Genomic DNA, 27,010 nt, shown 5'->3' on the forward strand with positions numbered 1-27,010 from the left:
CGTATAGAACCGAAAATTGTCTCAACAGTGAATTTAACCCTAAATTCATCTAGCAATGCTGAGTTCACTGAAAAAGTTCTAGAAAAATTTCCAGAAATCTTTAATGAAAATCTGGGGAAATATGTTGGTTTTAAACATAAAATTATACTGAACGATAAAGCTGTTCCCGTTAGACATAAGGTAAGAAATGTTCCCTTAGCTTACAGACCAAAATTAAAAGAAATGTTGGATGACTTGGTCAAAAAGAACATTATTGAACCAATTGAATCATCCCCTTGGGTTTCGCCTATAGTACTATCACTTAAGAGTTCAGGTGATCTTCGTTTGTGTGCGGATCTTCGCAGCCTTAACAAAGAAATTTGGATAGATAAACATCCCTTGCCTAATATACACAAATTGATAGCCGCATTGTCTGGTGCCACTGTATTTTCAACCATTGACCTAACTAGCGCATACCACCAAGTAGAGTTGCATCAAGACTCCAGAATATTAACCACGTTCGTTACTCCAGAGGGCATGTTTCAATATCTACGTATGCCTTTTGGTCTAGCGAGCGCAGCTTCGGTATTCCAACGTTTAATGAAAGAGTTGTTATTAGAATGCAAAGGGGCTATAGCTTTCCAGGATGACATATTGATTTTTGGGAAGGATAGCTGTGAATACAATGAAAATGTAATCTCTGTCTTGGGAAAAATTAAGTCTAAAGGTCTTACTTTAAAATTCAACAAATGCAAATTCAAGCAGGAGAAGGTGGAGTATTTAGGCCATGAAATTTCGAAGGATGGTATCAAGCCCAAAGTTAACCATGTACAATGTATCGCCAATGCTCCTACACCTACATCTAAAGAACAACTGCTTTCTTTTTTAGGACTAACCGAATTTTATGGAACATTTGTACGTAATTATTCAGACATCGTACATCCACTTAGGATTTTGTTAAAAAAAGAATGCAAAGTTTGAATGGGGTAAGGAACAACAGAAGTCTTTTGAAATTTTGAAATGTAAAATCGTTGAAGCTCCATTTTTGAAACTGTACTCAATTGGTAAAGAATGCATTGTTTATGTAGACGCAAGTAATGTCGGTTTAGGCGCAGTATTGATGCAGAAAGACAAGTCTGGAGAGTTTGTGGTGTCGTATGCCTCCAGAGCCTTACGTGACGCTGAGAAAAACTATTCTACTATAGAAAGGGAATTACTTGCCTGTACTTGGGCATCTCAGCATTTCAGACAGTTCTTGTGGGGAACCAAGTTTTCTTTAAGAACTGACCACAAACCCTTAATTACTATGTTGTCTGCAGGTGGTGGAAGGGTACTTACTGCTCGTTTAGCAAGGTTAGCAGCAAAACTACAAGAATATCGTTGCGAAGTTGTGTATGTGCCTGGACACTTAAATGTTCATGCAGATTGTATGTCACGTTTTCCCACAAGTATAGCTGTTGGTGAAAATGATGAATGTGATGTTGCATACTCCATAGCAGATGTGAATGTAATTTTAAGTAGTGAAGGTTCCTTGATTCTGTCAGAGAAGGATTGGTTAGAAGCCACAGACAAGGATGAAGTGTTGTGTTTAGTTAAGACATTTTTAACTAATGGTTGGCCTGAGGAGAGGAAACTTTCAGGCGAATTAGCGTCATTTTACAAAGTCAGAGACGAACTAATGTTGTGTCAGGACATTATTATGAGATCTGATAAAATTGTTCCCCCTTTGAAACTCAGGGAAACCATTTGTAAATTGGCGCACGAAGGACACATGGGCATGTCCACTACTAAAAGGAGAATTAGAGAGTACTACTGGTGGCCTGGTGTTGATTCCATGGTGGATAATTGGGTAAGGAATTGTTCTCCTTGTCTGTTGAGTGACAAATCTGTAAAAAATGTCACTGTTGAGTTAACTCTTATTGAATATGCCAAAGGTCCCTGGCGAAGAGTAGCTATTGACATTATTGGTCCTTTCAATTATCAATCTGGAAAAGAATTGTTTGGTCTGGTTTTAATCGACTACTTTTCAAAATGGCCGGAATTGAAAATTGTTGAGAGAATTTCCTCTGAGAGTGTAATTGAATTTCTTAACGAAATATTTTCAAGAGAGGGATTACCAGAGGAACTTATTTCGGACAATGGTCCACAGTTCATCAGCAAAGAATTTGAAGATTTTCTCACTAAATGTGGCATTACACATAAAAGAACTTCAAATTATTTTCCACAATCTAATGGTGAAGGCGAGAGATTTAACAGAGTTATTAAGGAATCTTGCCAGTTAGCTGTGAAAAGTGGTTTGAAGTGGAAGAAAGCTCTTCAAACAACTTTACTAACTTATCGTTTACCTCCCAACTCTGTCACTGGTTTGTCTCCTTTCGAATTGTTACGCGGCAGGAAACCAGGTTCTCGTCTCTTACCTTGGTGGTTAAAAAGTAATTCTTCTTATGAGTTGGACTTTAAAGAATTGAAAGACAAAATTTGTAAACACCAGGAGAAAATGGTCCAACACTGTCCCAAAAAGAAATATAAGTTTGCAGGTTAAAAATTGGTGATTTTGTACGTGTGAAATTAGGTGGTTTATTACACAGAAGAATATCAAGTTGGTCTGATCCTGTTAAAGTAATTGAAGTTTTCAGCAAAGCTGTTAGAGTAGAAGGAGGCAAAATGTGGAATTTACGAAGAATTTGCTTATGCAAAACTACTGTTGTTCCTTTCACTCAAAAAATTCCTTTGCCAGAGAAAAACGTATTAGAACACAGTTCAAGTGGTTTTTCTGGCGCACATGAAGTTTATGACAATCTTGAAAGTAAGTTTGTAAACAATTCTGACGTAGTAGTTAATTCCAATGTAAGAGCAGATGTCAATGTTGAAGTAGACAACCATTCAATGAATGGAGATTGTCCTGAAATTTCTTTAAGACGTAGTGAACGTGTAAAAAACGTTCCTTTAAAGTTCAAAGATTATGTTAAAACTTAAAAACATTTTTTTGATTTATCCTTTGATGTTTAATTTTACAATTTTTTTTTTTTTGTTTATCATTAAAAGGGAGGAGGTGTGTGGTATTCCATGTCTTGAAGTCATCTAATGTCATTTAGAATGATCTGATGTCACCAAGAATGTTTATACTTGAAGCACCAGTCCGTTGCTGAGAGATTGGACTGGAAAGCTGCCTCCATTCACCTTGTAGTTGTTAAGCTGTTCTTTCTTGAGAATAAACCTACTCTGAACCTAGTGATTCCTTACTACATAATGCTTATCGCATATTTTAGAATAACTCCAGGCCTGAGAGTAGCTTGCATAGTTTCGCTACGCAGAACCCCTCGAAGTGATAAAAAAACGGTGGCGTTCCGCAAGTGGTGGAGTGCAGTACAATCTGTCATTTGTGCTGATCTTCCTACTGCTCAGGCAGAAACTTTACCTGAGTGGCAGCTCGAACTCACCAGCTCACAGTTCATGAGTGTGAAAGGGGAAACAATTCTGCTGCACTACACAGAGCGTAATTTTCTGCACTTTGTGAGCTCTGTGGAGCGCAGAGTGCAGAAAACTCTTCAAACTCCGCGAAGGGAGCGAATCATTGCCCAGGCCTAAGTAACTCTTTGTATTGAAAGTTTTCCCAAATGTTTACATTTCCAATACTTCCTAGAGAATATCTTGTTTCATTGTGTAGTAGTTTCTTAAATACAGTTTGTCCTTTTAAGGGTGTTAGTTGTAGCAGGTCACCAAAGACTATTACGAGTTTTCTTCCAAAATGTACATCGTAGTCCATTTTCAATATTTGCTGCATTCCTAAATGTAGAAAAGCTAGTATTAAATTAGGCCCCATGCTGGCTTGATCAATAATGAGTAGCTTTTTTTTCTTTAAAACTGTTGCCACTTCATGACAAGAATCACCAGATATGTTGTTGTATTGTAATTTGTTCCCATGTTCAACAGGCAGCATTATTAATCGATGAAGAGTAACTCCTTTAACAGTTTGAGCAGCTAAGCCTATTGGTGCAGTGACTACACATAACAAATTGGAATCTCTATTCTTTAGTCGGTAAATTGTCAGTACCTTAATCAAGAAGCTTTTTGTAGATCCATCTTGCCCACTTATGTACAATAAAATTGGTCTGTATGTACGACATGAACACTTTTTTTCTCAGGGAGAAATCCATGTTCTACTTTTCATTTTACCTCTTCAAATATTTCTTCCTTCTCTGCATTCAATTGCTGTATTATTAGTTCTAGTTCCACAGTTTCTTGTCTTACTTGCTGTATTGCATTCTCCATGTCATTCAAAGGTATTGCAGCTTCATTTTCAGGTGCTGGACTTTGACTGCTCTGAGAATTCTTTCTTGCTATCTCTGCATCAATTGTCTCTTCTTGTTCAATCTCTTCTCTCAACATTACACTGGAAACAGACAGCACTCAAGGCTGTCTTTCACAGCATTGAATGAGTCTTCATAACAGACACATCCTCCAAGTAGCTTACTTTCAGTTCACCATGGCTTAAGCAACTGTAATAAGGCTAAATAGAAAAACTCTCTTTTGTCTGGAGTTTGGCAACTTAGCTGTTGATGGTTGATTACATTTCCTTGGTGTGTCTAACCAAAAATCCCTCACGTCCAGCTACAGCAAAGTTACATTCATCTATGTTTTCACTGACATTACTTCTGAAAGTATAGTGTTGAACTATTTCATAAAGATACATGCTTTCTAGATGAAGACTTCTTCTTGGATAGTACGTATCTAGCATTTTACTCTTCAAAATATCTGTACTGCATGGCTCAAATTCTTCAAGATATTGAATTTCAGGAAAATACTTCAGTACTCTGTTATGATTATTAGCAAGCCCTAAACTCACACCTAGAACTCCCCTATATTGAGAAAACAAAGTAGCTGAGCTGAACCTGTTTTCCCATTCATAGGAACCTATCTCTCTGTGAGAAAGCATTTTCACACTAAAACGGTACAATTTCTTCGTAAGACTCTTTTCTGCTAAAACCTCTTCCTCTATCTCCTTCATCTCAGTTTTCTCTTACTTTGTTAAATGAGATGTAACATACCAAGAAACAGCAATTGAGTTGTCTGCAACAAACTGTATATCCATGTATGCATTCAACACCTTCAGAATCACAGAATTGTTGTCATTAATATACTTGGAGGCCTCTGTTCTTTTTAGGTTGTATGTATTTGTTGGAGATTTCCTTGTAAGTGTATGTCTGATTGCAGACAAAAAAAGCTGTTGATGCTTCATTGTAAGAAGGCAGGTCACAGGAATCCAAAAACACATCCTGTATAAAATTTCCATTTTGCACTGTATTTTCGCTGACAGTATTTTCCGCACCTATGAATTTGGAATCATAGAACGTGTTGTCTGAATATGTTGTCACTTCTCTCCTTTGGGAAGGAACAAGGTACATACTGCTCAATAAGAGACAACATAGATTCATCAATATCTGTTCTAAACTTTGGGGCATCTTTGATTTACAACAGCATGTGAATATGGGGAGCACCTCTGGCTTGGTACTCTTTATGCCAAAAGAAATCAATCACTTGCACATAAGCTGTTTTTTTCAAGATGAAAGACATCATTGCTTAAAATCTGTAATTAAAATATCTGCAAATATTTCCAGGGTCTAGTGAGCACAGTTCTCCTTGCATCATCGTGTGAATGTCTTTTATATTTGAATTTGCCTCCTGCAATAATTCAAGCAGGTCATTCATGCATATTCAGTGTCAGGAACCAAGTAGATGCTTCAAGGTTCCTCAACACGCACTTCAGTTCACCATGATGCTGATACCAATATTCATTTGTTCCACGCTGACATGTCATTAGGTTTACAAAAAAATGTATTCCAAGTGCTAATCTTTTCCTTGAATTATGCAAATATACTCCTGTTTTTAGAATATGATTTACGGCATATGAGAGGTTGAACAGGTCACTCTCAAATAATAGGTGATATATATATATGGGATATACTGACCTGAATAAAGGCTACTTCATCTATACTCAGTTGCAGTTATTTGCACTGGCCACTTATTATATCTGCCACCTACTCCAGTATGAAAAAGATGGGGGAAACAATGAGCTTCTAAACTTTTTTTCCACACAATTAAGCCTTTTGCTTCCTTCATTTGAAACAGCTCAATGGCATCATTAATAACCTCTTTAGAATGCAAAGGGTGGGTGTATAGTGTCCATACATTTCATCTGTTTTGGATTGATCCACCTTCTCAATCTGATCTGTTGAAGGAAAAGTCTGATCCTCAATTTGTGTGATATCTGGCATGCTTTCCACATTTCTCTAGTAAACATTGTTTTGCACCAGACACAAAGTGCCTTTTTTACCTTTGGTAACATCTACTGACTCCTGCCATATCTTCTTTGTATCAAGTAACAAAGGCCCTTGATTAGGCACAATAAATACAAGCGAAGGATAAATTATAGACAAGAATCTGTTCTATAATAAAGGAGGTGTCCAGCCGGAAACTAATTTAATTGATTGAGAGAATGACAAAAAATAAAAGGCAGACAATTATAAAGTGGGATACAATCCTGTATCCTGCACATACGACATTTAGGGAAGAGGACAAAAATAATACCATAAAAAAGGGGGAATCAACAGGCAATTATGCATAGAGCCGCTAGTTGGAAGATAACAATTGGTCTAGCTAAGCTCGTGTAGATAACACAGTTTTATATCACATTGGAAGCTGGTGTGTCACTACAGTAACAGTCGACGGCGATTCGATCCTATAACCAATAAAGGATCATCATCAGGACTACAAATAACATTGCCTTACTTATAAGCCTATTGGGCCAATTGAGGGGATGGTCAAGGCTGGACCGTGTAGTAAATCAGCGTGTCCAGAGGCACGGAGGAATTTGTACCGCGTGCTTCTATTTGTGAGGGGGAGGCAAGGTCCACAGTGTAGGTGGACCGTTCGAGGCATCTGGGTGGCACTTGAATGGATACGTGTATTCAGTAGATGCACTTCATTTAGGAAGAGCCTCTGACAGTGGGGGGCAACCACACCAAGGGTTCGTATCTCGGATTGGAGATTTCGACAGAGAGAAACTGGAACCTTCAATGAAGTTCACGATAAGGGCGGGGAATTACCGGTATAGTTTGAATTAAGGTCCTCTTTCATTAATAGCATGGACTAATCTGTTATCCTGGAGATAGCTTTCTTCATTAAAGAAAGGCTCTGTACTAGAATTATGTAGCCATTCTCCTCTAAAAATTACTACTATTCACTTATCTTTTCTTCTGGTTTTGTGTCCTCATGCACAACATTATTTTGTCAAGAGTCTTCATTCATTTTAGAATCAAAATCAAAAGCTTCCTCTTCAAAACAAAGGCCTTATCAACTATTATTCTAACTCGTTCTATCTGTTTCAGTGCTTCTCTCCTTCTTCTATATTCAGTAGATTTACAATGACTCTACTACGAAACATCCTGGCTCTGATTTCCTTATACAGTTTCCTTATACAGTTTCTGTCTTCTGGTTAAGGTGCGTCCATGTTTTTTACAGTCTTTTCTGTTTCTGCTATGTACACTTTGTCAACTCGTACTGTTTCTCATAGTCGTCATTTTATTTTATTTATTTTGTAATCTTTCCAAATGCGCACATATATTTTTAAGAAAAGACTTTGTTCTCTTACCGCTAGCTCTTTCTTATTTCACCATTTTGTAACTCATTTCTGCAAAATACTGTATTTGCTCTGTTGCTCTTTTTTATGCATCCTAACTGTGTGTAGATATTGTTCTGTAAAAATAAATATGTATATTTTAATTTTTACCCTAGCCAATCCACCAACTACTTTACTGCTGACTTACAAATAATACAAAAGCTGTGTTCATGTTATGTTGCAGTTTAAATCTACAGATGAACATATATATATTACTACGTGCACTTACTTCAACACAGCTATAGCACATCTCACTTCTCACTTCTCATTTATACATGGTTAAAGAACAGTTTATCCCTTCTGTACTAAATGTTAACATGAACATTAAGGCAAGGAGGCATATTTACAAGCCTCATGCACTTTGGTGCATAATTTTTTTTGACACTTTAGTGCTGTAACGCGATTCTCCATATTTACAAGGGCACATAAAGACACTGTGCGTAACTTGTCATGGACTAATACATATGGGCCCATATCAGGCTGCACTTTGCGTCAAAGGAGCATGTCATGACTGTTTCTGTGGGTGTTCCCACGTAACACTGATGGCATCTCTCACATACCCAATTTACAACAATTCGTAAACCTGGGAATGTGTCAGGAGATGCAAGGAGGAGAATTACTTTTCTTTCTCCTCATTTTTTCCTGTTTCTTTGTGTTCTGCATTCTACAGCACACATAAACCCGACCACTTGTGATTTGGTTTTTACAGGAAGGTGTCTCTTCCTGCACAAAAACAATCATCCACACTACACAGGCACCATTGCACCATGGTGCAAGGGGGCCTCTCTTGGTGCATAGCAGCCAGATGTGCACCAGCAGGGGAAGAGCATAGGATCCATCATATTGTTGTCAATATGACTCATTCCTTTGCTTTGAAAGTAATGCAGGACATCACAGCCGAATGGCTTGTGGCTCCACAGTGCATTACTTACTTGTAAATTTAGCCCCAAGTGTACAACTACTTACAGTAATCACCTGGAAAGTGATTGTGACGATTGTAGCAACCCTGTTGAGGCTCTGCTAGTCTGTGGAGCACAGCGCGCTCACTAGGAGCATTTTAGCTTTTAAAAATTGTAGCCTATTCGTGTATTTTACTTGCTGGCAAATTTCTTTGTGCACACTCTTTATCTGTGTCATTTTTAAAAAACGTCCTGTTTATTGCCGCATACTTGCATTTAACTGTTGGAACACCGCGTTTTGGAGCGGATCCCTTTCCCCTCCGGGGCTCTTGTGTACCATCAGAAGCAGCGGACATCTTGGGTGGGGGCTGGGGATTGGAGCGGTCTAGTCGTCACAAGGACGCTAGACCGGTATATAATGCAGGCAAATTAGGCGGCCGATCACCTGGAAAGTGATTGTGACGATTGTAGCAACCCTGTTGAGGCTCTGCTAGTCTGTGGAGCACAGCGCGCTCACTAGGAGCATTTTAGCTTTTAAAAATTGTAGCCTATTCGTGTATTTTACTTGCTGACAAATTTCTTTGTGCACACTCTTTATCTGTGTCATTTTTAAAAAACGTCCTGTTTATTGCCGCATACTTGCATTTAACTGTTGGAACACCGCGTTTTGGAGCGGATCCCTTTCCCCTCCGGGGCTCTTGTGTACCATCAGAAGCAGCGGACATCTTGGGTGGGGGCTGGGGATTGGAGCGGTCTAGTCGTCACAAGGACGCTAGACCGGTATATAACGCAGCCATGCTGACGCGCAGCGGGCACGCGCGGCGGGCTTGCCGGAGCACCGCCGGAGTCACGCCAGAGTCCAGCCCGTCTGCGCCCGTCCGCGCACGGACGGGCCCGGGGGCGGGGACTCCTGGCCAACGGCTTCTCTACTCCAGGGAGGAACTATACACCCTTAATAGAGGTGAGCAGCTTGTAGATCAGGCAGTCCTGTTGACGCTTAAGAAACACGCTATACTGCATCCCGATAAGGCCATGCCCCCGCCGGTTCGGTTTCCTACATTAAAGATAGGGAGCCTTAATACTCGCTCGCTCCATTGCCATCACTTAGAGATCTACAGTATGCTTCAGGATAGTGACATCGATATCCTGACTCTTTCAGAGACCTGGACGGGCGAGAACTCAATGCCGGATATAATCGCTGCTCTCCCAAGCGGATATGATGTGATGTGGCACAACCGCCCAGGTGGCGCCCGGGGAGGCGGGGTAGCTATCTTCTATAGGAAGACCCTGTTAGTTGAAAAGTTACTATCTGAGACAATTGATCTGACGGATGTGATTGGGGTAAAGGTCACTGTGCACGATGTGTGCTGGGTGATCCTGTCAGTCTACCGTCCGCCCAATTCAACTCCACTCTTCAATGATCTATTCTGCCCTATTATATCCGATTTATGTTCCAGATATATGAAAATCCTGGTAACTGGAGATTTCAATTTACATTGGGATAAACCCAACTGGGACTTACCCACACGCCAGCTGGACACTTTAATGTCTGCGGTGGGTTTTAAACAAATTGTAGATGTTCCCACACACGAAAAAGGTCACACTCTTGACCTCGTGTGGACCACAGATGCCAGTCTAACCCTTATAGACGTAGCCCCTTGCGTCTGGTCTGACCACCACCTGATATCCTGTGAGGCCCGCATTAAAGGCTGTATCACCAGCGGTCCGCCTGGTATCAGGAAAACCCGGAAATGGGCCGAGGTTGATCTAGCATCCCTGACTAAAGCGCTCCCGGCAATATCCCAGGCCACTGATCTGGAATGCAGCTTGGATTGTGAATACTCTGATCTTACCGGGAGCATGACCCGGGCCATTGATCAAATAGCGCCGGTGAGACTACAGCAAATAAAGCGATCCGGTAAAGGAGCTCCTTGGTTTACGCCAGCCTTAAGGGAAACAAAAAGAAAGCTCAGAGCTCTAGAAAGAGTATGGAGGAAAACCAAACAGGACTCTGACAAGAAATGCTATAAAGCTTCCCTTCAACAATATAAAAACTTGATGACCCAAGCTAAAGCGGACCACTTCGAGTCCCGCCTAAGTCAGGCAGCGAATATTCAGAAAGAGACCTTTAAAATATTGGCGGAGTTGAGCAAAAAAACCGACAATTCTAGGGCTCCTATGGATTGCAACACCTTTCAGGCCTACTTTTTAGAGAAGGTGAAGCTCATCATCCAGGAGATAAAGAGTGGGGTGGGATCAGGGACTGCTATAACATCAGCATCTGAGATCGTGACCGACTGCTCCCTTGAAATATTCCCAGAGATGGATGCATTGATCCTAGAACAACTGATGAGGAAAATCAAATCTGGTTCCCCAGCTGACCCGTGCCCACCTGAGATCTTCCGTGTGGCGCGCCCCTTGCTGGAGGAGCGTATCATCTCCCTCCTCAATAGATCTTTAGATACGGGGTACTTACCGGCTGAACTGAAGGAGGCGCGTGTAAGACCTTTATTAAAAAAGCCTGGATCTGATCCGGCGGTGTTAAAGAACTACAGACCTATTTCCCAGTTGCCCTTCCTTTCTAAAGTTCTTGAGCAGCATATACTAAAGTCCCTGTCCCTCTATTTGGAAACTCACCATCTACTCCACGAGCGACAGGCAGGTTTTCGTGCTCATCACAGTACCGAGTTGGTGATGCTATCAGTGTTGGATGAGCTAAGAGGCATGGCTGACTGCAAGAAACCGAGCGCCCTGATTTTGCTGGACCTATCAGCGGCGTTCGATACTGTCAGCCATGCCTTGCTTTTGGACAGACTGAGGGACTTTGGGATTAAGGGCCAGGCCTTTCAATGGTTGCAATCATTCCTTACAGGAAGGACCCAAAAGATACAACTGGGGGACGAAACATCTGAGGTGGGGATCTTAGAGTGCGGGGTGCCACAGGGGTCCGCCCTGTCCCCGCTTCTATTTAACCTCTACCTGCAACCATTGATTGCTTCTCTGGCCACTATGGGCTGTAAAGTCTATAACTACGCGGACGACACGCAACTGCTGCTAAGTGTCGATGACACCACGGCCGCGCAACTCCAAACTCAGAACATCTTGCGGTTCACAGTGCAATGGATGACAGATAATCTGTTAAAAATCAACCCTGACAAGACCGAGGTACTAGTGATTCCATCTACTGCCTCACCTTGGGGTGATCTCTATTGGCCTACAGAGTTGGGCCCGGCTCCAAAACCAAGCTCGTCTGTAAAGAGCTTGGGGATCAAACTGGATGACGATCTGTCAATGGCCCCTCAGATCTCTGTGGTTGTGGGAAGTTGCACGAACATCATTAGGCAACTGCGGAAGTTAATCCCTGTCCTCTCACAATCCATGATGCGATCAATAGTAATGGCCACCATCATCTCCAGAATTGATTACGGGAATGCCCTGTACCTTGGCTTACCGAAAACTCTGACCAGCAGACTCCAGGTCATAATGAATGACGCTGCCCGGTTGATTTTCAGATTACCGAGGAGATCTAAAGCTACTCCCCTACTACAAAGCTTGCACTGGCTCCCCATCAAAGAAAGAGTGGAATTTAAGAACTTATGCACGGCCCATAGGGCAATCTATGGGAAAGCCCCAACTTACATCAAAGATCGTCTGCAACTTTATTGCCCCACGAGAACACTTCGATCCTCAGACTCCCAACTACTGGTCTGCCCCCGCTACAGGCTAGTGACCAAGGGAGGGAGAGCCTTCGCAGTGCTAGTCCCTCAGTTATGGAACAGGCTGCCGGAGGCACTGCGTCGGGAAGGGAACTTACTACGATTCAGGAAGAACCTAAAAACACTCTTGTTCAGAAAAAGCATGAGCACAGTATAATCCAGCTCCCATCTTGCTAAGTTATTGTTACTACCATCTTTCCTGGCGCTTAGAGGCCTGTAGGTGATTAGGCGCGCTATAAAATCCCATTAACAATAACAATAACAATAACAGTGTCTCAACACTGTAAATACAAAAACACAATATAACAGCTATTGGACACCTCTCTACCACTGTGTTAGTGGTGTATTTAGTATCTCTGTACTGTTCTACTTAAATGTATCAGATATAAATTTTGGGAAATAGTGCATAAAAAAATCTGCACGTTAATCTCTATCAAAGCATTTAGCTCACTAATTCTTTCAAAGTACATGCAAATAGTATGTCACAGCTTACATATATATTTCACCAGATGGTTCTAAAAGACTATATATTCCAAAGTAAAACTTGCAAAAACGTATTTGTGATTAAATACATGAATACTCCCTGGATGACTGAGTTGGTGCATAGGTAGTAACTAGGTGATTATTTTAGGATACAGGTAGTGCCTGGATGATTCCCTGAGTATATGAGAACTCCATGGGTCATTCCATATCTGCATAGTTATTGCCTGCATGTTTGCATAAGTATATTACAACTATCTGGGTGTCTGGATGAGTGCATGAGTAGTACCTGAATTATTAGATAAAGGCTCAATAATTCAATTAATGCCTAGATAGTGGTTGGGTGATTAAATGAGTGCAACTTTAGCGCCTAGATGATTGCAAGAGTGCATATATAGTATATAGGAGATTTATAGTGTGCATGGATAGTGCATACATGCTTGTTTAAGTACATGCATAGCACCTTGCAGATTGGGTGAGTACATGAGGAATGTTTCAGTTTTTTGTATGACTTCATGGCTGCTGCTCATGTGTTTTTGTTCAGTGAACAGGTAGTGCCTGTAAGATAACTACATGAGTAGTGCCTAGATAATTGAATAAGTGCATCAGTAGTGCCTGGCTGATTAGATGAGTACATGACTAGTGGCTGAGTGATTGCATGACTTGTTAAAGCTTCAAATATTGGATGAATGTAAGTGTACTGCTGGGGTGATTGTATTAGTGCAAGAGTAATCCCTTAGTAATTAAATGAGTACATGGATTGATAACAGGTTTACTACAATGGTACTCTCTACGCAATTAGATGAGTGCATAGTAGTAACTGAGTTTTAGTATGAGTTCATGCGTGTGCCTCAATATTTCAATGACTGCATGGGTTGTAAGTGTGTGCTTAGATGACTGCCTAGCATCCGTGCAAGTGTTACAATGACTGTATAGTTGCAGCCTTGTTAATTGCATAAGTAAATTGTTAGTGTCTGGGTGATTAGATGAATACATAGGTAGTACTTCTGTACTTCCTTCATTGCTGTTAGGTACGTAACAGGTGTGAATATATCTCTGTCTCATTGGTTATCTCCTTCTGTCAGTATCAAACTACCTGTTTTACTGTGTGTATGCTTTTCTACTGAGCTATGGGTGACTGACGTCTACATATCACACTTGGTATATAAATGCATATATGGCTCTCTAAGAGCACACATTGCTTTGTTACTGAGTGCGCACATGCATCAGTAAGTTTTTGAAATGTAAAACAACATTTTAAAATTTGGTGAATGGTATACCTACATCATTTTTCAAATACTTCTTCTTCAGCTTCTAAAAACTTATATTCATCATTTCTCAAACAAAATATACACTCTAGGGGGCAGATTTATGAAGGCCTTGCGCCGCCGGTGCGTCACTTTTTCCCATGTTAAAAATGACGCACCGGAGGCGCAAGGCCTTCATAAATCTGCCCCTAGGAATTCTGCACTATTAATCCTCCTCACTTTTAAACAAACCATGTTGAAAGAAAAAACACCACACTCACTATATCCATGACATGTTCATCAGCCTTACTGAATATTGATTACCATGTAAACATATAGGCCCTTTCTTAATAGATGGACACCTTCAAGTCATCTTTCCAAAAATAAATACCTATGTGTCTTTAAGTAAACTCAAAAGTCCCACGTATATGTAGGTATGTGCAACAACAAGAACCATATCTCACCATCTAAGAATATGCAAAGCAGTCAAATAAGGAAACCACATTAGCAAACACTTCCCAATACATAGCAAGCACGTATTACTTATTTCTAATTCGTATAAAGCCAGACAAAATGTTCTCATCTTTTATTTGTGACTACACTACTCCTGTTTAATAATGTGACTAAAAGTACTACAACTCACAGAATGCAAATAACAGATGTTTCTGTTCTGCGAATGATGTTTAGACATTTAAAACTTCTTAGTTTATCTTTGCAACTTTCCACAATACTATTTTATTATTTTTCAAAAAAGTACGCAACGTAATGAAGAGACACAAATTAATTTTTCTCTTACTTACCAAAACATTCACCACTAACTTCTTAAACACTATCCCCCACATGCATCATTGTGACATTTTGCACTTCTTAATTTGCGAAAAATAAGGAATCGCAAATTAAGAAGTGCAAAATGCTGTGCATCATTATTTTCGGTATTCATTTGTGATTCGGTAAAAATCGCAATTTTTACAGAATCCCAAATAAATACCGAATTCTTAAGTTAATTTTCGCAATTCCCATTGATTCCTATGGGCCAAAAGGCCCATAGGAGTCAATGCAAATTGCGAGTGGCACTTAGAAAATTTCATGGGTGCAGGGGGGGGTCCAAAGGACCCCCCCATGCACCCCTGAAATGTATTTTTCGCATCATGTTTCACACACACATGTCCTAAGGACATGTGTGTGTGAAACATGAATGTTGAAAAAAAAACATTTTCAGCTTTTTAAACACTTTTTCCAAATTTACCAAGTGGTTCAACCACTCGGTAAATTTGGCACCCTAATTGCGATTTTACAGTTTTAAATTTAATGATGCATTGCTTTTAAGAAATCGCACATCTGCGACTTCTTAAAAGCACCCGCAATTTTAGAACTCGCAAACATGTTACGAATTCTAAAATTGCTTCAAGCATCCCAAATATCACTTTTGCATTCGCAAACGGCCGATTTTAAGGAATCGCACCGTTTGCGACTACAAAAATGCTTGATGCATGTGGGGGATACTCTCTAATAAATACATCCCATCTGATATTTTTTTCATATCACTGTGATACTCTTTTTTTTATCAAATTCCTAAGGACATCTTCATTTCTAATGTAATTTTTATAAAGAATTCAAAAATTATGTGCAAACCAGTGGATTTAGTTTGTAGATTATATTGTTGTTTTAGCTTTTGTGTACAGATTTGACACTGTTAGGATTTGTAAAAGCTAAGCACAAGAATGGTTCACCGCTCTCATAAAAAGCAACCATGAAATGGCAACCTCTTCAGGTTTGCTCTCTGTGATCATGAGAAAGGTAGTAAAGGACATCATCTCTCCAATTTTATATTACAGTATCTCCACAGAAAAAGTTTTCTATCTTTGTATGCTCACGATGTATTTGCAATGATCATCGAGAAATTATTAAAAAACAGGAGTTCAAACCTATATATAGCTTCATTTAAAAAAATTTAAATATTACACAACATTCACTACATATTCCTGAGTTGGAAATGAAACCTTGCCTTTACTTATATTGTGTCATCACTCCACAACTTCTAACCAAAAAATCTGTCTCTTTAACGCCCTTCCCCGAATGCACTTTTAGCTCAATGTACCAAGCAACCCAGTGGAACCAGTCGGTCCCAAGTACATACACATTCTAAAAGGAACATGCCTCTTCCCATTAAGAGTTTGCATGCTTTACTCCACAGATTCAAAAGCATATCCATGTCTGTATCACATTTCTTTTCTTAAGCAACAGCCAATAATAAGACTTCTTGATAAGGCATCCGCCACACTACCAAAATTTTATTCACTTTCATGCTGATAGCATCCAATGACATATATCATTTAAAAAACACCTCCCTTTTAACTACTTTTCCTTTGGAAAACTGCCACATTCCGCTCCAGCCTTCTCCTGACCACTATTGTTCCTTCCCTTCCAAAATCTTAAAGTATGGATTGTGGACCTGATCTATATCTATGGGACTAATGAAGCTGTGAAAAACAGAGGAATTGACAGGGACTTGGGTTTGCCAAATGTGAAGATTACTTGGTTTAGCCAGAGAGCGTTAATGCTTCATCAGTTACTGGCTTTGGTTAAATCTATTTTGAATTCACAAGCTCCCCTCCTCATCATTGTGCACTGTGGTGGCAATTACATAGGCACATTTGCTGGATAGGGCTGGAAATCCTAATGAAAGAAGTCTTTGCAGAACTGATGTCGCTTTCCCTCACACTGTCTTGGAGTACTCTGATAAATGCTGCCACAGATAGAAAATGGAGTGGTCAAATCAATTCTGTCCACCGATTGACGAAGCCAGGAAACTGTTTCTGCATTCCTCAGAGACCATTGCATGGGCTGTATTTATGACAATAATCTGCATTTTGACATGCATGGAATTTATAGAAATTATTTAGTGCACTTTGCAGCGGAAGACAACAAGTAACCTGAAACTCTACATCCACTTTTATGTATAGCAGCCATATACACACATCCACTGCATTGGCTCTTGTCAGAGACACCCTAGTTCCTGAAATGTTGGGAAGATTTTTTCCTTTAGTGTTTGGGGATCAGGATGTCGCGATCCCCAAGGAAACATCACATAAATGGAAAACAAAAGCAGACATTCAATCACCACCAAGACATCCAAAAATAACATGTAAAAAAATCCATTCCGAACTGTAGTGTGTTTATCTAGGAGCCTGTATAGATACTCCAATTTCTGACCCTTGTCCGGTTATAAATCACTAATATCCATACAACGGCACAGAAACCCGTTTCATAAATTAGTCATAGCGCATGCTGTCACATTAAGCAAGCACTGTTCCTCCAGCCCCCTAGAAAGCACACCGAGTTCTCTAAACAAACCAAGCCTCCAGCAAACCTGGGAAATCCCAGCTGCTATTGTTTTGATTTCGTTCGAGAACTCCTGTAAAGAATGGTAGAACGACCAGTTCTTAATGACATCCGTATTGACGTCTTATGTCCATCCTTACGTCAAACCCGGCACTTCTCAGGTATTAATATACCGACACTGCCCTAAGTAAACACACGGTCCTGATGAGCTTGGAGCAGCGACTACTTGCCGGAGAGCCCAGCTGATGCGAGAGCCCACGGACGCTGCCCCTCCTTTCTTGACACGCTGAGGAAGAACGCTGCCTTTCCTCTTGCCGAGGAATCCGGCCTCCAGCGTTTCCAGCTTTCCCTCGCGGGTAACTAGGATACCGAGTCCTGAGAAAGAGATACCAGCCCTCCTGCCTTCTAAATCCCAGGTACTGAACTGACTAACCCCTTACAGAGAATTTGTGAGTCAGACTCTTGGCAAAACAAACTTAACTTAAACTGCTACTTACTTACTCCCTCCCATGTATTAGGCTTAGGTCAGGTACACCGAGGTAGGCGTAGTTAGAAGCACCAGTTGAGTACGATTAGTCAATGTATATATGTATGTATATCTTTTATCCATTTTAAAGTAACATATGGCTAAGAAACCATATCAATGCTTTTACAGTATTATTTTATAATCCTGCTTTTACTGTATGCATTTTACTTAACCATCAGTATTACAATTGTAGCGATTCATTTCTCTTGTATGAGAAAAGAGACTGATCAATAAATAACACCTTTTATTGAAAACGCCCGTCTCTTCTTTTCTCTACAATCTGGTGAAACTAAGTATGCACGTATTGACTGAGTAAAATAGCTGACTTTTGTTTTCACACGACTCTAGAGATATACTCTTGATCAGGGAGAGCAAAGTTGTCATGTTCTATGGTTGTCAGAAACTAAATCCCTTCTTGTCTATACAGGGAGGTTAAACTCCTCCTCGCCTATTCGAGAAAGTTTCTAGTGAACTCTGAGCTAGCTGGCACACAAAACGTAAGTCTAATATCATCTGTAGAAGACCTAGTTAACCTCTGTCCTACGTCTATACTATTGAAGATATTATTCCAATGCGCAGAGCCTATTGGGAATATAGGAACTACACTACTTGGCGCCCAACGTTTGGTAAGGCGATAAATCTAACGCAAGGCATTAGAGTAACTCAGTCGTGCTTTTTCACACAGACCCTTTTTCCCATAAATACTCCAAAGACGTCTGGAGTGGGTCAAAGGTTAAAAATCCGCCAAACTTAGTAGGAGGAGACTCCTATGTATGGTTTTTGGTTTATTCAACGTTGAAGGATACAGTGTTCCAAAATATTGTGCACCTAATCTTTGTTCCCTTGAAAACCTGATCTGCAACAAAAAAAAAAAAGACCTTCCTGTCAGTAAAATGTCAGACAGCGAAGGAGAAAGGGAGGCGGCTAGAATAGCAGCTCAACTCCTAAAGGATGACACAAGTCTCCTACAACAAGACCCGGACGCAATACTCATCCCGGTCAACATAAGAAAAACTATAACACTTAAACTTATAGAAAATGGACTAACACCACGAGGTGGTACAGTCATATTCGTAATTGAGGCACACGAATATCGGCAGACAGAGGTATTCTATTCATGGATAAACTTTCCAGCAGCAAACGCTGTCACAAAAGAATTCCACTATTATAAAATAGAGGAACCTCCGGATGCGTACACTCCATTCGAGGAGGTGGAAATCCCATTAAAATACCAAGAGCACCTGCTCCGGTTTAAAGGCGCCCTAAAACATAATGATCACATCACCAGGCTCGGTCCACTAGGTAGACCAGGAGCAATGTGGCCGGTTCTAGCCAGCTACACACCACATCCCGACATTGAAAAATTGTCAATACCAGAATTTTTGGTACAGTTAAAACAACTGATTAAAATACATAGACAATTAGTCCAATATGTAATGCGGACTTCAACAGTCCAACCAGCTATTAAAATTCCACAGCTGACCCCTCATCAGGGGAACACAAATAAAATCACACCACAGAACATACAGTCATGTCTAGGTAAAGTACCCGCAAAACGGGAACAAATTCCATTATGGTTAGCACAAAAAATCACTCAAATAGAGGCGGTATTTCCGGATACTACCCCTACTGAGAAACACAGAATTCTGACTATCTGTCTTCCAATGGGGATCGCACCACATGTGGAGGACTGTGACACTTGGGGCACAGTCTTTACTTCCATTTACACAAAAACACATGGTGTTCCGTCCATGGCGGTAATACCAGATGTGCTAAAACAGATTCAAAATGAATACGGTCCAGAGCCTGCATTAACTCTGGGTATGAAATTACTGAAAGACTTCAAGCAGGTCTCAGCTTTATTGTTATCCAACATAAAAGGAGAAGCAGCATCTGTGGCGATCCGCCAGAAGTTGAAAGAAACAGATCTCCGGACCAAGGACACAAGTCTCCCCAGAGGGAGCCCTCTGAAAAAAAATACAACCTTAGAAATAGGGATAATTTGAAGAAACCTGATAGATATCAAGATATTGATACACGTCCCTCTCGATCTTTTCAGACTTCCTCGCAGAAATCGGAAAGAAAAGGACGGTCAGAACAAAGGGAAGAGCACTTCAAGTCCAAAGACAAGGAACCTGCTCATCAAAGTAAAAAATTACAATTTCCAAAAAAGAAGGTAGCCAGTATTAAAGTAATCAAACATGCCGAGGATACTGAGGACACAGCTGAAAAACGGAGAGTGGGCTCAGACAATGCTAGACAGCGCAGCAGAAGTGAGCATAGCTCGCAAGATCCTGATGAATTATCTGGAGACAGTGGACACGAATGAATACATTCAGGTGGAAACTGCAGACACCAGAGTTAGCAAACCTCATAAAATATACGAAATAACATTACGTATAGAGGAAGATAAGACTAGGAAAATAAGGGGTCTATTTTGGGATAATCTCGCCAAAGGCTATGACATCCTTTTAGCTGAAAAAGACTGGCCACCGGAGTTTGTCAGGGAGTGCCCTCATGGCGAAGAAATGATTATGCCTGCCTTCTCAAATCACATTCCAATTCATAAAAAATATACACTTGCAAGAAAGTGGGCAGTAGCCCAAACTCCTGCATTATATAAAAACCATGTGGGATGGGATGAGGACTCTTTTCCTCACAAAATCCAGTTAAAATAACAACCAACTGCACAGAGGCAGTACCCAATTAAGCAAGAAGCTAAAAAACAGGTCAGGGAGATCTTAGATCAACTTGAATACCAGGGGGTGATTGAAACTTGCACCTCACAAATGAACAATCCTTTATTTCCTGTCTCCAAACCAGATGATTCATATCGTCTAGTTTTGGACTACAGACACCTAAACTCATGTTTTAAAACTTTTGCAGTACAAAACTCACATAGTGCAGCACTAATGAATAGCATAGTGCGCAAAAAATACAAAACAACATTAGACATCTCTAATGGATTCTTTTGTCAAAATATAGCACCTGAAAGCAGATATTTGACCGCTTTCTCAATAAATGGCTCACAGGAAAATTTCTGTCGTTTGCCACAGGGGTCCAAGAACAGCCCAGGATTATTCTCAGCGAGAGTAACAGAGTTACTACAAATGTATGATGATAAGGCATTATCTTATGTCGATGACATCTATCTAACAGATGATGACTTGGATACTCACTTGAAAAGAGTGAACACCATAATACTTGGGTTCGCAGCAGAGGGTTACAAATTCAACTTCAAGAAGTCAAGAATTGCCCATCTGACTGTCCTGTTTTTAGGATATGAATTATCAAGTGAAGGCAAAAGCCTGGCTGACAATTTCTTAGAGAAATGCGCTGTAATCCAAGCACCAAGAACGCTGAAAAACTTACAATCAATTCTAGGTTTCCTGAATTTCGGTAGAACGTACATTATAAATTATGCAGAGAGGGTTAAACCTCTCTATAACCTAATAAGACCAGATTTTAAAGGAATCAATTGGACTCAAAAACACACAGAAATTTTGAGATCATTGCAAACAGACATGTTAAGTAAAACAAAATTGCAAACACGCGATAACACACCTAACCTTGTAATCCGAATCATCCCAGGAAGATGCAGATTCACATACCTAACCTCTAATGAGGGAGAAACAGTACCAATAGCATACAAATCTCACTAGTACACAGAAGCTGAAAAAACATTCAGCATTAAGAAAAACATTGTTCATGCGGTTCAAACAGCTGTAGCAAGAGAAAGAGACCAAGCTGACGGCAGACGGATTACAGTCAGAACAGCAGAATCAGCCTTTGAGGCATTAACAAGCCCATGTAATTTACCTACTGTGGCACTAAATCCAAAATGGATACAATGGGAAAATTCTCTTGCTACAGACAAAGTGAAATACTATTTTGACCCGGAAATGAAAAAATTAAAAAATCTAGAATATGAAAGAGAATATCCTCTGCCTAGCGACATTCTGCCCATACAACTTTACGCCTGCGTAATATACACAAACAGTTATGCAGAACCCTCAGTTTGGGGAAAACAAGCCTACAACGCTACATGCGAGGTGGTCAAATGCCGGTGGCGCGGGCGTAAATTAATGCCACTAGTAACAATGTCACAATCTGTAAAAGACAATTCAGGTAATCAAACTGAATTAATAGCTTTAAAAATGGCGCTGGATATTGCCGATCGCGAATTCCCGACACTAATAGTGTGCGATTCGCATTCCTGCGTTAAATCATACAACGAAAACTTGCAGAAATGGGTTGAAAACGGTTACAAAGATGACACAGGTGCCACAATAAAGCAAAAATCGCTTTGGGAACAAGTAGTTCGTTTACAAAAAGAACTACAAAAGACTCCGTGATACATACACTGAGTCATCAGCGTGATGGCGTTCACGTTTCAGGGAATTCATTGGCTGAGACAGCCACAGCGGAAGCAACTAAGTCGGCCTCCGTAGCTACAAAAAAGCGTTCAGGAAAATACATAGACGGGGAAACGATGCTGGCGGTAAAAACGTCATCAAAAGGCGACTGTTCAGCGTTACCTGGTAACTATCCACTCAATTATACATACATAATCGATGCAAACTCCGTTCCTTTTGCTCGAATCCCTGGAGTGGGGGATAGGGTAATTCCAAACAGGAACAGGAGAGGCTTCTTAATACAAGAAGCACATATGGGATTAGGTTTAAGGCATCAGATGATCAAAGAATCTTTGACAGAATTAAAATCAGAATACTGGTGGCCGGGGATGAGCGTGGATAATCACAAATTTGCAAAAAATTGTGAAAACTGCAACAGAGATCGCAGTGGCGAACCGGCCGAGGTAGTGCCAGAACACATAATAGAAAGCATAAAGCGATCTATTCGCATGATTAAACAGGAAACATGCGTCCCAATGTATATTATTTAAGACTAAAATTCACTTAAAATGTAAACCCCAGCTCTCGGCTGACATCTGAACTGTTATAAAAAGATTTGCAAGTCTATAATGGCATATACGCAAGGGGCATGCTACATTCTGACCATTGTCCTGCCTTTAGCTCTCGAGCATGTGGGGGGGGGGGTGTATGGCCAGCATGGGCATTGCATTGCGGGACTCTTATCAGTTCCTTCCTGAGGGAAACGGGATGGTGTAAAGAAAAAACCAAGGTATAGAGCAATCTATAACGGGAAAGGTATTAGGTTCGGGGGCTGGGTGGGTCAAACATTTAATAAGTGTCCAACGTAGTCTTAATAATCTGCCAAGAAATTCTCTGAGAGGTCTCAGTCCGTACGAACTATTGTTTGGGACTAGAATGTTACTCCAGGACCTCGATAGTCACACTTCAGTGGTTAAAGAAAAATGCTTTGATATCAAAGATCGTTTGGCTATTTTACAGGACTTAAATGAAACAAGAAAAGACCTGAGCAACATAAAATTGAAACAACAGCCAACAACCACTGAAGAGAAACCACCTGTCCCAGCAAGGCCTGTCTGGATTCCAAAAATCGGGGATCTGGTCAGAGTGAAGATCGCGGTAAAGAAGGAATTTGGGCCTTCTTACAGAAAAGCAGTACCTGTCTTGGCTATCAACGGGACAAGATCGGTTGTACTACCACCCCTTGCTGGTAAAAAGGAGAACCGAGTTGTATCCATCAACCTGGTTAAACCACAATCATGTGGCCGATAATAAGTAGTAGGCCAAGTGGACTCCCAAGAAATGGCAGAACACCAACGTTTGCTACAAATACAGAGGTTCAAACTGAGAGACTAATCACATTTGATAAACCTACAGTGAATCAACAAGGACTATGCAACAAAGCCATGGAACTTAAACCTCTTGAAACCCAAATCACAATAATGCATCAAGAAACACCAGTCTACAATGATGTAACCACAGACTATGCTAATGAAACAAAGCAAATTCCAAAAACAAAAAGGAATCCAGAAGCAATTGAAACAATTGACAGAACTGCATCAGGCTATTTCATCAACTTCGATGACTTTTCTGAGGATCCGAGCGAACCTAAGGAACTGCCGACACCATCAAAGACTTTTAAAGACAAATCAAAAGAACTCTTTCATCAACTACAAGAAACCTATCTGATTTCTCCATGGATTGAATTTTGGGTGGCACAAGGTGTATTTGTCCTCATACTTTGGCTCATCCTGGTACTATACTTGGGTCATTTCATTGAGGGAAAATATGTTACAATGGACACAGCAAGTCAGAATATCAACTTGGTCCTAAAACCACACAAGTCTTCACACATCGAGAAAAGAGAACTTTCTTCAGTAAACTTCACAGCCAATCCTATACCCGGTGGGGTAGCATGGGACAAAACTGATTACGAAATCTATGGCCCTGTCGAGCTCCTCAAGTATCCTCATCAATTCAAGATTTCATTAAGTGACTTTGTAAAATCAAGCACATTCACTGATGATTGGGACTTTGAAAGTATTAATGATATGATGTCAGAACATGATTATTTACAGGGTTCATCTAATTATGACCAGATGTACTGTTACAACCACTATGGTAACCATTATCTGCATAAATCTGCTCAACCTAGAAATGTTTTTAATTATAACCAATGGGAACATTGTGCAACTCCACCAAAAGGCAGTTCGAAAACATTTTATGAAAAATTTCCATATTTCTCAGGGTTTAACACAAGTAATGCAGAAACGTTTTATTTCAAACTGTTAAATAAGACAGGAATGAAAACCATGTTTACAAATACAAAATTAAAATCTATTCAGACACATTTTTTGACAAAATGAATACATTCGGTTTTGATTTCTGGAACAATAACATTGAAACGAAAACAATCTGGGGTACAAGAGATTGGCAGGTCAAAGGTATAGAATCATTGTTCAGAGCCTGCATGATCCCAGAACAAATTATATTCTTGAATGACACAATTCAACAGACAACCTGTTTTGGCCTAGCCAAAATTAAAGACTTAAACAAACCGTCTATTCCAAATCCAACACCTGACAGTAATAACACTACAGATGATGCGATAGACGTATCCCATATTTTTAACCAAAACAGAACACATCCTGATTGGAAGAAATGGTTGATCTGGCCCACAGACACAAATAACTGTCAAGATAGATTCCTGAACAAAAAACAGGGGTTCACATTAACCAGGCCAGACCCTAGATACTCCCAGCGACAACATCCAGGGATTATAACTACATACAGTGTAGGAAAACTCTGCCTCGAATGGCTACGAACATCCACACTGGCAGAAATTAAGCAACACTTGACTTTACTTAAAGAAGGTGCTGACTTGCGTGATTTCATTATGGGACCATGCAAACAGCGTCAAAAACATTTCATAGCGGCCTCTATATATGCAGCTTACAACGAAGCTTGGAAAGTAACTCAAATTGAAACAGCAGAGAAAATACGGGAAATTGACCGTGTTAATTTGGAAAAATCACTTTCTGTTGTGGACAATGGGTTAATGACTCTGTCTTCCAGAATATATTCACTGGACAGTATTGTATCATCTGCAATCGATATAATAGAGCAAGACTTACTGATGTTGCAACACGGTCAGTCCCAATTGCGTTCTATTGTACAGCTTGGCTGGACGTTACAAAATCTGCGTTCAGGCTACGTGCCTTGGCATTTAATCAACACAACGTCATTATTCGGTATCTTTAACCTTACTGATACACAAATCAGCTTGGCACAAAAGGGTGCAGAGTATACAATTCTGAGCATTGAAAAACTTGAGAGATTACCATTGACAAATGTCAGAACGACCTGTCATTGAATGGATAATCATATCCATTCATAACTAATCATAACTATTCCGATAACGACTTTCCAATTTCGATACTGCCAGAAATATATACAGGCAGGCCAGTATGAAAGGTTGGGTAAAGGATACATTAAGTCAACATGGAACTTACCTTATACACACACATGTTATAGTAATACGGGACAGAGTGTATTTCTTAGTGGTAATAATTGTGAAAAATCACTAAGTGGTATACTTCTATGTCAGGGTATAAGTTTACATGGGGCCTGTGAAGGGAGTTCAGATAACCTTTCATGTCACCAGCTCGGCACACCTGCAACAAAAATAGAACCATTCTTTAGAAGACTTTCTAACGGGAGTTACATTCTAATTGTAGATCACAGATGTTGTGGCTTACTGCCAGGAAAACCTTATCTAGTAAGCGTGAGCTCCATGGTCACTTGCTGTGAGCGAGTATTGTTTCCGAATGACACTCCAGACAGGGAGGGAAAAATTTGGCCCAGTTTGAAAATCTCTTCTATTCGAATTAATACTTTAAGCAGAATGAAGACTGTGCTCCTACAGACGCCAGTTCACTTGACGTCATCAAAAGAAACGTATGATCTCCAAGTTGCAAGGACAACGGGAGAGATACATGCATTGTTATAAACAAATTGCCCCCTACACTTCGCAGAAATACTAAGCGAAATCTTAAATATTTCTGATACAAATGGTATCGCGAGTGTATTTAAGACCGTTTTTTCGGGACTGTTAACTCCATTCAAAGCAGTCCTGGGAATATTTCCCAATTTCGTCCATTCTGTCTTTGGCGGACTTCCACTCCTGTTGGGACTCGTAGCAGGCATCTTATTTTTGCTACTCCTGCTTCGTTATGGCAAGCCATGTCACAGACAAGACTCCAGCAACAATGGAAGAAACGATCCTAGCTATACGCTATCGGGACCGCATAACTAAAGTCCTTGGATTAGCCCGGCTAAGAGATCTGAATATGACCTAGTTTCTTTCGTTCAGACCCATATGGCAGAATTGTGTCTTACCTGTATTGAGATGCATGCTATGCGGCGAGGAATGCGTGTTGGACACATGTCTTACACTACAATCAGAAGTACCATTGGATGCAGATACTTTGTTGGGTCCAGTAAAGGCTCATGCATTGTGCTGTCCCCAGCGGCTACTTATCCTGATGACGGCATTCGTGGAGACTTCACCACTACGATTGAAGGGTAGTGAAGTACAGGATGAAAGCAGCATCAACCAGGTACGGCCTTCTGTAAGCAATGCTGATCAAAACATCACTGAAAGCGAACATGCGCACGACTGCATGATAGCGACATTTTCCAACTTGGTCGAACTTTCACCTGAGGCAGTAAACTGTTTTTTTGAAAATC

The sequence above is a fragment of the Lissotriton helveticus genome, chromosome 4_1 (assembly GCF_964261635.1).
Source record: "Lissotriton helveticus chromosome 4_1, aLisHel1.1, whole genome shotgun sequence".
NCBI lineage: Eukaryota > Metazoa > Chordata > Amphibia > Caudata > Salamandridae > Lissotriton > Lissotriton helveticus.